This window comes from Epinephelus moara, chromosome 6 (genome assembly GCF_006386435.1).
Source record: "Epinephelus moara isolate mb chromosome 6, YSFRI_EMoa_1.0, whole genome shotgun sequence".
Taxonomy (NCBI): domain Eukaryota; kingdom Metazoa; phylum Chordata; class Actinopteri; order Perciformes; family Serranidae; genus Epinephelus; species Epinephelus moara.
In genome coordinates, this window is record NC_065511.1 from 15,859,731 (window position 1) to 15,871,938 (window position 12,208).

Consider the following 12,208-nt stretch of genomic DNA (forward strand, 5'->3'; position numbering starts at 1 on the left):
ACTTGTGCTTCCCAGCTTTCTGTGTGGACAGTTTGTAATTTTGTCATTTGTGGGCTACACTGCAGCAGATACATGCATTGACACTCTGAAGCTGACATGCACAGGAGCACAAATATGACAATAAATGAACTATATTGTAAGGCAGACTGAAAACATACATGTAATATTAACAACTGAGGTCACAACATGTGACAAACCAGCAGTCATGTAGCCAGCAGTCAAAACTAAACAGCACCATCTAGTGTTTGTGTCTACAAAATGTATGTTTGGCAATTACGGAAAAGTGTCTCCCTTTCTAATTAACTTCCTGGCATTTTTTACTTTCTAGAATGTGGTCAAGGGTGTGTTTCAAGGTAAAATACACAATAAACAGGTCAGCTAAATTCAAGATAATAAGTTGTTATCTATACTTTCAGGACAGCCCTGACTGCATCGCACAGCCAAATGTCAAAACTTAATATCTGCCCTTCTTGCGTTAAATCGACATCAAAACTATCTCATCGATCTGTGCTGTCAAGGGCAAAGGCTTAACTTGTTTGCCCGGAGGACAGCAGTGTCATTTTATAACCCACACTGTCATATTCAAAGCTGTGATCGCATCCTTTAAAGTTAAGCACACTGTCTGCTATCTCTGTTCCTTCACCTTGACATAAAGGACTCATTACTGTCTGCCTTTAGGCAACAACTTATATTAAAAGTTAAGGCTTTGGCGCACAGTGTGCAGCAGAGCATTTTCATGCAGCAGCATCACTGTTGCCACCCACCGCCCTGCGCTGTGTCTTCATATCACCAAATGATTATCTTCTCATAAGCACATGGTCTAATAGAGCCATATACCCAGGGGATTTAGATCTTGCTGATTAGTATCGTGTGTGTGTGTGTGTGTGTGTGTGTGTGTGTGTGTGTGTCTGTGAAGGGCAGACATCTCTCCTTGATCAAATAAAAGACTATTTGAAAGTGACATGGGCAGTAACTCCACATTGAGTCTATTTTCTCTTCTGTACTTGACTTCATTTGATGCGCTCAGTGCAGGCCTGCGGGTCATATTTTGCTTTGCATATGGAGTCCTTGTTTTGTTTTTTACCAATTAAATATGAGTAGTATTGAAATCATTTAAATGCACTGTGATGAGCTGAAGAAAACAGATCATTGGACATAAACAGAGAGGAAAGGGAGGCACTCATCCCTAAACAAGCCCAGATAATGACTCCTTTTCGTCTCTGTTTGCTCAATTAAGGCCTTTTTTATGAAAATCAATGTGAACATGAATGAAACCCTTTTTGTCAGTGCTGGTCAGTACTATTCCACTGTCCAGAAGGGAAGAGTTAAAAAGCAATGAGGTTTCCTGCAGACAATCAAGTGTTCAGCTTCTCATCAGCACTTCATCCTGCTGTCTTTTGTCATTTGACTCAGTCAGTATGGTGCCTGTTTCTGTCCCTAAATTATATCTCTTCCCTCTTGTTTCGTGATAAAACTGAGGCTTGGTCTGATGTGTAGTGGTTTGTCACTTTGTCGTATCTGTTTAGATAACTTGCCTTGGCCCTGCAGGCACCGATTCTGTGCTTGAATAAACTTGCTGAGACACACGGCACAAATAAGTCTCGCTTCCACAGAAAAGTCAAAGAAGACTCGCCAGGGCTTGTGATTTGTGCCACTGATTTATGTATTTAAAAAAGTTCTCACACCTCCATCCTTCCCGATGACTCATACATGGCCAATGGGATTGGGTTGTTATCTGAGCTATACAAGGTCAATATAAAGCTTTATAAAGACATATATATGTCCCTATAAGATTCTAGTAAAGCCCTTAAAATTTTCAATTCTGGTTGATTTGGCGGCACCTGTGGTTACTGGTGGTAATGCAAAAAAAAGGAATCAGAATTCAACTTGAAGAGTTCAGTTCAAAATGACACATTCATTCATCACTAAGGCTGAGAGGGAGCACAGTTTAAAGAGCTATTATGTCAGAAATACAACAGAGGAAAATGAGCAACCCAGGCAGCTTGTGTGTCGCAGTTGTTATACTGTTCTCTTCAAAATGACCGGGACCTGCTGTTTTGCTCTTCCAGATAATGTCATTATGTGAGCACAAATTATGTGCAATGTGAGCATGTACTGGCCACTGTCTTCTTAGTTTTGTCCAGTACATGCTTACATAATTTCCTGTGATCTCTTGTGCATTTGCACACCATTTGAATCCAGCACAGGAATGGCGGACTCTGCCATTGGCAATGCAAACTACTATGAAAAGAGAGGAATCTGATGAGTGTAAATACATCTAATGATCACAGCAGCCATGAACAGCATCAAAAATGGGATCATAACCTTAAATTGACATGACCTCTTTCTCTGTACATTTTAATTTTCCCTGTTCTTAAGTGTTGATTTTTCATTGATAAGCATTTATAGGTGGTGACTGGAAGTTGTTTGCTGACTCATAGATGACATGGCTGTGGCTCCGGTATTCAGTACCATCGTAAAGTGTTAAATGACCTGAGCGATTGGTATGGACTTGCCTGAACATGTACAGTTTATCCCATTTTTAAATTAAACATCAGTTCAAGTGAAAACCTCAAGGTGTCAGTGGACTATATTGTACTTAAAGGTCTAGTGTGTAGGATTTAGTGGCATCTGGCTATGAGGCTGCAGAACCGAAATTTCTGTGTACCAAGCATGTAGAGGAAGTACGTGGCCGACGTGAAAGCGTGAAAATATGACTGGCCCTATCTAGAGCCAGTGTTTGATATGTTTATTCTGAGCTACTAGAAACAACATGGTGGACTCCATGGAATTGGACCCACTCCGGATATAAACGTCTCATTCTAAGAAAATGAAAACATGACAATTCTTAATCTCAGGTAATTATAAACTAATGAAAACATAGTTGTGAATATTCTATATCAATTCTGCCAATAGATGCACCTAAATCCCACACATTCTTTATCTCTTCAAGACAAGTTATCTGCGATGTCATGTTGCAGCTGAATCATGTGAGGCATTGTTGATTTAGAGAAAACAGATGGAGATGAGAAATTCAATCTAATTTTTAGCCTCTTGCTGATACCTCTTTCAGACCATCATTACTGTATCCACTAGGTGTCAGGCCAACGTTATGCAAATCTCAGAGTAGTGAAAAGCCGACTTTGTCCCCTGTGACTTCCAAGAAGCCATCAAGGCTAAACTCACAGTCTGGAAACACAACAGATGCGTAAACTGGTGAGATGAGAATTGTTTCCCTGTTATTTCAGCTATTTTTAGGGCCAGCACGACACAATATTGTCTGAAATTACACAGGAAGAAAATAAAGCCATTAATCCACACAGATACCTTCAACCTGGTTGTTACCGCTACAAACACTGCACTTGTGCTGTGAAACTTGAAATGGCCATTTACTCAGACACAGATAGCCAAAACAATTGAAACAGAGTGGGAATCATGTGATAACCTCTTGAGTCAATCCGCCATGGGGTATTACTCCCAAGTGCAAAGAGATCCATGCCAGGCAGCACTGAGAGCAGTAATCTGGCTTTGATGGAGAGACGTCCACGCGTAAATCAACAAAGAGAGAGGGAGGTTTGGGGAGTAGCCTGCAGAGACAAAGAGAGAGAGCTGGGCTAGGCGGTTCGTGGTGGGAAGGTGTGTGTGTGTGTGTGTGTGTGTGTTTCTGTACATTCACACATGCCCAAGCAGGGATGAGGTCTTAAAGGGCTTACAGTTAGCTGCTTAAAATTCTTCTGATGTAACCAACACATGCAGGACATGTTATTTGGAGAGAAAAAAAGTGCTTTGTAGCAACAAAAAACGTGGAGGTGGAGGCGGGGAAATGCTTTGTGTTTACTTATTGTGTCCTTCTCTGTTGCTCTCCCGAGGTTCCTCTCTTGACGATGTGGCGGTCATTCAGTCGTCGCCATGGCAGATGCAGCCTCCCTTTATGTCTGCTCTATTAGGGTCGGGGGGCATTTGTGGATATGTGTGTGCCTTATGTGTGCTATATGTTGCTACATGTGTGGGAGGGAGGGGTGAGTATGTGTGCATGAGCGTGTGTGTGTGTGTGTGTGTGTGTGTGTGTGTGTGTGTGTGTGTGTGTGTGTGTGTGTGTGCATGCGTGCGTGCATGTGTGCGTGCGTGTGTGTGTGTGTGTGTGTACGGCAGATATTGATATTCCACCAGCAGCAGTAGCTGAAGCCAATGTCTTTAAAGTGTCAGCCCTCAGCAGCCAGCCAGGTGTACCCGAGGTTCAGAAGAGAGGGTGAGCGAGGAAAGGGAGTAAAGGGAACAAGGGAGTGAGATAGAAATATAGAGGAAAAGAAAGAGGCCATGAAACACGGCAGAAACACAAAGGCAGAGGAGATGAATAGACAGACACAGAGAAAGGAAAGCACTACAGAGGGAGGGAGAGGAAGAGAGAAAATTTATCGGGAGGGGATGAAGAGAAAGAACACTTTTGCGGGGTTTCTGGAGGTGAAATTACTCAGATGTCTTTGAAGGCCTCCATGAGTGTCTTCGCCCTCTGTATTCTGGCCGTCAGGCAGACGGACAGAGAAACAGATGGACACAGAGGGAGTGGTGGATGCAGGGACAGGCAGTGAAAATGTCAGGTTTCAAAACAAAGCAAATGAGTGGTTTTAAGGTTCAGCGAGGGTCAGTGAGTCCACGATAACACAAAAGAATAATTCACAAAGACATGAAAAAACATAGTCTGCCACTGAGCAGACCAGCAATCAAAAATGCAGCACTCCTATAGGAGGACTCTAAACTGATATTATGGTATTTTTTATTTTCTTTGGTGCTGGCCTTGAGATTCAAACAGTCAGTAAACATGTTATTTTTCAGCCAGTCTTTCTCTAGTACACTATTGTGAAAGGTAAATAAAAGGTGTTTGTGGAGCACGAACAAATAGCACACCTCTCTACAAAAGTGGTAGCAAGTTTTTGGTGGAAAAGAATTCCCTTCTTTATCATCACTGTTTGAGGTATGACCAGGACTCTATTTTTTAAAGCTGCTTCAATGTCTTCATGTCGTCAGTGATCAAATAACTATGTCTGACGGAAAAGGGGTTAATGTCATAGAAATTAACCCTCAGAGAAATACCAGACTTTGCATGTCCCTTTAGCTCCGCGTAGTGTTTTAGTGTCTTTCAACCTATTGTTTTGGTTTTCAGGTATTTCCACTTTTCGGCACTGTTCAGGCAGTTGGTAGTTCTTGTAGTTGAAAAAAATAGGAGAGTAGGGTTTGCGGGGGATCGAGCAGGTGTAATAGCGGACTGATCTGTGTTCAGACTTGACTAAAATTACGAGTAAAACCCAGAGCATGTTGGACTGTTTACTCCTTCAAACACACCCACTTCACTTGCAATATTTTCCTCAGGAGTTGGTGGAGACCATAAATAGAGCTAAAAGAAGAGTCAATATTGTAGCCCTTTTCCAAACACATGTGCGGGCTAGGTTGGACTAGGTTTGACTCAGCGTATTATCCCAGAATGACAGAATTTGCATCTCCATACAACAGGGCTACCCATGTCTTTAACTTGATTCAATGAAGTTTAAAAGCAACGCCCTCTTTGGCACATTTTAGTGTTGCACTGTGCAACAGTTGTTGGTAGCCAGCTTGTTATCATTATGGATTTTCAGGTTGTTGATGTTGCAGAGGTATTTGCTATGTCTGGGAATGAAAGGCAGAGGTAATTTAAAATAGTCTCTTAAACGTCACTGAATGATGACAAAACCCCTCTGACATCACCACAGCTGGAAAAGATCCATCTTAAATGCGACTAGGTGCGTTAAAACAGGTAATGGAAAGGCAAATCAACATGGCATGGTTTGACTCGGCACGGCCAAAAATACTTATTGGGTCTACATTTATCAAGTGACTAGAGACGTGATTCCAAATGAATGATACTGTTGCTCTGTGTCCGCCCAAGCTCTAAATAAGCAACAGTTTGCTAATCATTTTGCCATTTCAGCTGTATAGGGTGATAAAAACAGTTAATGCCGGTTTAACCTTTCCTTATCTGAGAAAGTTTCTTTAAAAGTGTTCTTTTTTCGGAACATGCTGTTCACACTCACAGAGTGTACATTTCACACCTGGAGGCTGCCCAGTGCAACCACAATCTGATCTGTTGGCCACTGAACAGTTTGGGGATTGAGGGCCTTGCTCGAGGACCCCCTCAGTGAGGGCAAGCATTACTCTCTCATTTGAACTTTTTGTTTAAAAGAAAACCACTAAAGCTGGGGTAAGCAGAAATCTGGAAAAGGCAAAAAAAAAAGAATGACAAAATTTGAAAATATATCCTCTCTGTCCAAAGCCCTTTCTACCAAACGATCATGATATACTGTATGCACTTATTTTATAATGTAACCCAGTGTTTCCCATACATTGATTTATTTCATCATATTTCATTCATTGTAGAGTTGCAAACAGCTCATTCTCTCAGCCCATCCTTGTCGCGCTCTTTCTCTGTTTATCAGACCACAAATGAAACAAGAATTAGCTAGCTAATGTTAGTGGCTGTAGCGCCTCGAATTCGGCCAGCTACCAGTGCCAGGTGTCACGGAGGGCTGGTAGCTGGCTGCCATTGGGTCTAACCTGTGTAACGGCACCCCAAAGTTTGCAGATTTGGCAGGGAGTAGGCATTGAGCTCCGGTTAGCAGAAGGCCAAACTATTAGCAACATTTTCTGTCCACCTCTGAAACACTTTGCCGATATTGACAAGTGTTTTTTTTTTTTTTAATTGTTAGAGTGTCTTTTAGAATTCTCTTTTTTAGGGGGTTGCCTTGCAGTAAAGGCAGTTGTTGCCAATACTGGAATAACAGCTTTTTCTGCAGGAATTTCCACCACTTAATCATGTTTTCACATGCACATGCACATGCATCTGCATTTCTAGAACAGCCAATAGGAATACCATCTTTCTGAAATGTCCTGTGATTGGCCAAAGTCTTCTGTCAAAGGTAAGATTTTGTAAAGCCTGAACACAGAGCCAAAGGGAGGTGCAAATGTTTGATCTCTCAGTCCACTTTAATTACACTATGCTCAAAAGGTTGTATGGAATTTTTACCCAATGACGCCAAAGTTAAACCACCTACTCCAGCTTTAATGTGAAGCTCTCAGCTTCAGCCTACAGTTTTTGATCTTACTGAGCTTCTCTCATTATGCTGAACTCTTCCTCACCCTCCTCATATCATCCATTTTTTCTGTCAGGTTCTTCACCAAGTTACAATTGTTGAACTAACAGCACCCTCCTCTTCTGTGCCTCTCCATGTCCTCCTGGAAACCTGTTACACCGCTCCTCTCCTCCCTCATTCCTCTCGCCCTCCACACTCTTCCCCACCAGTCCTCCCACACATTTCTAAACACCGTCCACGTTAATGGAATGTACTTTAGTTGCAGATAATGCAGCTTGGGGATGATGCCTGTTCTGACCTTGTCTAAGATGGCAGTGTTTTGTCAAACCAGACCCATTCAGTGCCCGTGTGTGGATACACTAACATCAGGAGCTAATCATCTAAACACTGATATGACTATTTGAAACAAACATTCCAATGAATGAAGCATGCCTCCTTTTTGTGAAAGCACTCTTTGGACCTAAATCTGTTTTGGACGCACGTATCTTTTTCCTGGAATGGCTGCATGTTGTTAAAGCTAATGTACTGGCTCCCTTTCAGCACCCAAACACCATTCTTTACATTTGATAACAGCAGAAACAGTGTTTATTAGGATAAAAAAAAAATAATAATTCAAAGACCTCCTTAATGATGTTGTGTTTTTTTATGGTCAGTGTCAACGTCCAACAGCCCCAGGAGCTGTTCTCAAGTTTGTTTCATTGAGTGCAGTCAGTGAACCGTATCACTGGACTTAGATTTGCAGTCTTGTCCCATCTGCACTCTGTGCTATATCCCCCTGACCTCTAAGTGTGTAATTGAGGACTGAGAAACCGAGTCACTACGGGAAACAGCGCAGATAATTGCTATTTATCTGCCTCCTTTTCTTTTTTACATTTTCTGAGTGGCATTGTTTGCGCTGAGCTGACAGCTAGTTTTCAATAACACTCACACTTTTGCTTTTACATTTCCATCAACATATTGAGTCAGCGCTGACCTTGACCCGCCCTGTGGGAAAGAGCCCTCCTGTTGGCAAAGATATAGTGACATAACTAGCATGTTTGCATTGCTGTTCAATCCCCTTTAGCCACTACAACTGAGCTAGACTTTTCAAATGCATTTCGAACAGAAAGAACATTGTTTCAATGTGTTGCTCATCATCATGTAAGAGGTTTATGGTTTGAGATTTCTGGTTTAAACTCTTATACAATGCCACAATTCTTTGCCTATGGGTACTTAGAAAATATCTTTACGTTTGTTATTGTGAAGAGCAGCCTGTACAAGACTAAACCTCAAATAAAAACCCTGTATCCCAGGCCTTGGTTGCAATAAACTCATAATTCAGACTTGTATACCATATTCTAATAAATGTATTGTTTTTACAGCATTTCAAATACAGAGGTCCACAAAGGGCTTAACAAAAGGGGACAAAAGTAATGTGGGAAAATTAAAAGGCTGAAAAATAAAACACAAACTGATTTTTTAGAGGTTACATTTTAAATATGTACTCGAGTCATTAGATTTCAGCTTATTTGGAAGGACTCTGGTGAGGTGAAGACATATATAGTGAAGAGTAGGATACTTTTACAAATTTAGTACTCTTCTCTGGGACTGAGTAGTGCATTGTAGGCAATTAAAATAAAAAAGTAAAAGGTTTCAAAACTGACTTAGACTCAAATTGCTGCTGTGCAGAGCATTTTAGTTAGTCTGGCAGCAGAGTTCTGAACAAGCTGGAGGTGATTTATTGAAGACTGACATGCTGAATGTAAATGAGTGCATTACTGTAATCTCACCAGATTGTCACAAAGGCATAGAGGAAGTTAGAAGTGCCATGACCTGACAGAATGGATCTCACTTTTGCAAATTTTCTGAGATTAAAGAATCAAGACTGGGTCAATTTTATTAATGTGACTGAGAGGTTTTGTGTGTGCGTGTGTATGTGTGTGTATGTGTGTGTATGTGTGTGTGTGTGTGTGTGTGTGTGATTTCTTTGTCTCTTGTAAAAGAGATCTTTTCCAAATGAAAAGTAAAATATAAATAAACCTTTACTAACTGAAAAGTAGTCCTACATTTGTGCAGACAGGCGGTAGATACAGAGAGCCCAGGTACATTAATCACCAGAGTAGGGCCTATAATTAAAATGTAATTTTTGTCAACATTCATCCTTGCAAGGTTTTAGTCCATCTGTTCCTTGATGTCATGAAAAACGTCATTAAGTCTGCCAGGATCATTAGGATTAAAAGAAAAGTGCAACTGGGTATCTGTATATAAAAACAACATACAGTTATTGGACCAAACATAAACTCTACAAAACTGTGGAATACTCACTGATCAACACATAAAATTTCCTGAGAGGTGAAAGTAAATTATAATTTAAGGGCAGATCTTGTGACTCTGAACCACTGCTCATATCAACAATGTTAAATGCAGCATTTGAAAATAACAACACCTGATTTAAATTTTTGAATTCATTGTTTTATTACAGGTGAATTTCTTTGAAATCACTTTTTGTAAGACCTTTAAAGAATGAGCAATGTGTCTGTAATTGTTGTGAAGCTGTAAGTCGAGGTTTTGGATTCTTTAAAAATGGATGAACACCTGCGTGCTGAAAATATCAAGATAGAAAACCAGAGGAAAAGCTCAATAATCATTATGCAGGCTTGGGCCGATGCTTCTTTTAAATAATGACTTGGCAAAACATCCACAGGGCTAGAGATTTTCATGCAGTTTACCATGTCAATAAGATGTGGGAGACAGGTGGCTGAACCTGGACAGGAGTGGGGTATGTCAGTGTTTGAGTCAACAGGAGGACTCATGAATAAGGCAAAGTGTCCTAAGGTTTAAGCAAGTAAAGGTTAGGTTTAGGAAAAGATGCATGGTGAGGACGTACCTTAAAATGACTCAAAGCTTACATGGTTCCAAACACCAGTCTTCTGGGGGAAAGTCCTGTGTTTTGTGACCCATCTACAACCCCAACCTACTACCTTACGTGGACAACTTCCTTCTCGTCAGCACACGGTCATGTGATCACAGCCTTCCCAATTATGCCAGCAGGAATTACTGGCTCATGATTACTTGGGTTGTATACGAACTGTGTTGCCTTATGAGAACAGTCTGTGTGTGGATGTGAGACAGAAATAAGGATTTCAAACCTTTATTTAAGACTCGGTAAATCAACTGAGGGAGACCTTCATTTTCAGTGATGCCGAGCATGAACACGCATGAAGACATTAAAACAATTAATAAGCAAACAAAGAACAATCATGCATATCATTTAAAACAAAAATGAAATCATACAAAACAACAAACAATAATAGCAATAAATGGGCTCCAAAAGTAGAAATACAGGGTGATAAACATGCTAAGGTGTAGGTGTATAGTTAAAAACATTTACACTCAATTAAAACGAAATAAGGCACTTAAACAGCCATAAGGGTGGCAGAGTGTCTAGGTCTTTTGTAGATTATTCCATGTATAAGGAGCACTGTAAGAGAATGACATTCTTCCTAGTTCAGTTCTGATTAAGGGAGTGTGAAGCAACAGCCTATTCTGAGAATGAGTACCAAGATTATGTGAGGACAGAGATAAGAGTGATGAAATATAGGGTGGAAGCATCTGCCAACCTTTCGGTAAAGGTGGCAGTGATGGGTGCTGTAAGGATCACCTATAATGAACCTTAGGGCTGAGTGGTAGACAACGTCCAGTGATTTCAGTGTAGCGGCAGCAGCTTTTCCATATAACATCCCCATGATCGAAAACAGACAAAAATACAGATTCTACAATTATTTTCCTGTGTACAGAAGGAAAACAGCTCTTATTTCTGTAAAGAAAGCCAAGTACTGGATTTGAACTCTTTATTTTTCTTCTTCACAACTAGAGCGTATACTGAATGGGGACTGTGGGATTGTTCCAATGGCATAAAGGTTGCACCAACTAGTCTTAAGCCTCGTCTTAAGCTAAGTCGGTCGTAACTTGGCGTTCTAAGTCTGACCTAATAGTTACACCGGTTGCACCAACAGGGCTTAAGCCTTCTTCTCACTAAGACCGGGCGTAAATCTTACGTCTAGTCAAGAGCAGCAGGTGTAAGGTCATTATCAAGCTGCGCTCATGCGCTCTAGAGCGCAGAGAGCGCAACTTGATTATGGCACGTCTAATGGCAGTATACGAGCGGGCATTTAGACGGGAGAGGGTAATTAGGGACAGAAGCAATTGGACATAGCCTATACAATGACGAGGAGCTGATTGAGAGGTTTCAATTCGGTAGGAGAGATCTGTTTGAACTTATTGAAGAGCTGTCACCGGATTTACAGTTTGTGTTGGGCTGTAACGCAGCACTACGACCAGCCCTCCCACCAGGCAGGGGAATCCTCCCCAAATACGTCTGCAATGATGTCACTGTAAATTGAGGTTTTCGGGGAGGACCCCCGCCAGTTGGATGATTTTTTTTGGAGGAGATGTAGCCTATTTTTTTGCCTTGCTGAGAAGATCTTTCCACTTCTTCCTCATGTCAGCCTCTGTATGAAGGCAGCCAGAGTCTGAATACGTATTGATGTGCCCCGTTATCTCTGCCCATACCTACTGTTTTTTCTTATTTGTGATACATCTATGTGCTGGCTGTACAGCTTGATTAATTTTTTAAGTTTTTCGTTGATCCTACATGTTTTCTTCAAATCTTAAACTGTAAATAAACTGTCAACACAGATGAGAGGGGTTGTCAACTGTCAATTGTCATCTGTTAAGCACGCGGGGTGATTCAGCGGCGCGTCATTTAACGTCACCGCGCTCCTCTAGGCAGGCCCTGCGTTCCAAATCGCATACTTCTACTATATACTTTTAGTATNAGTTTGTCTGTGTGTTTTTGTATGCAAGCGGGTCTGCTGCGGTCTGCTGACGGTCCAAAATGGCGGCGGTAGGACGAAACCATGAGGGAATTTGTTGCTATGGGGCGTTCTATTGAGCTTCGCCTCTTGGTATCCATGCTCTTTGCCTACGTTTCAAATCGCATACTTCTACTATATACTTTTAGTATGTACTGCAGCTGCCCTTAAAAAGTTTGTAGTGTAGTATGCAGTATGCATACTATTGGGACACACTACATCCGCCATCACATC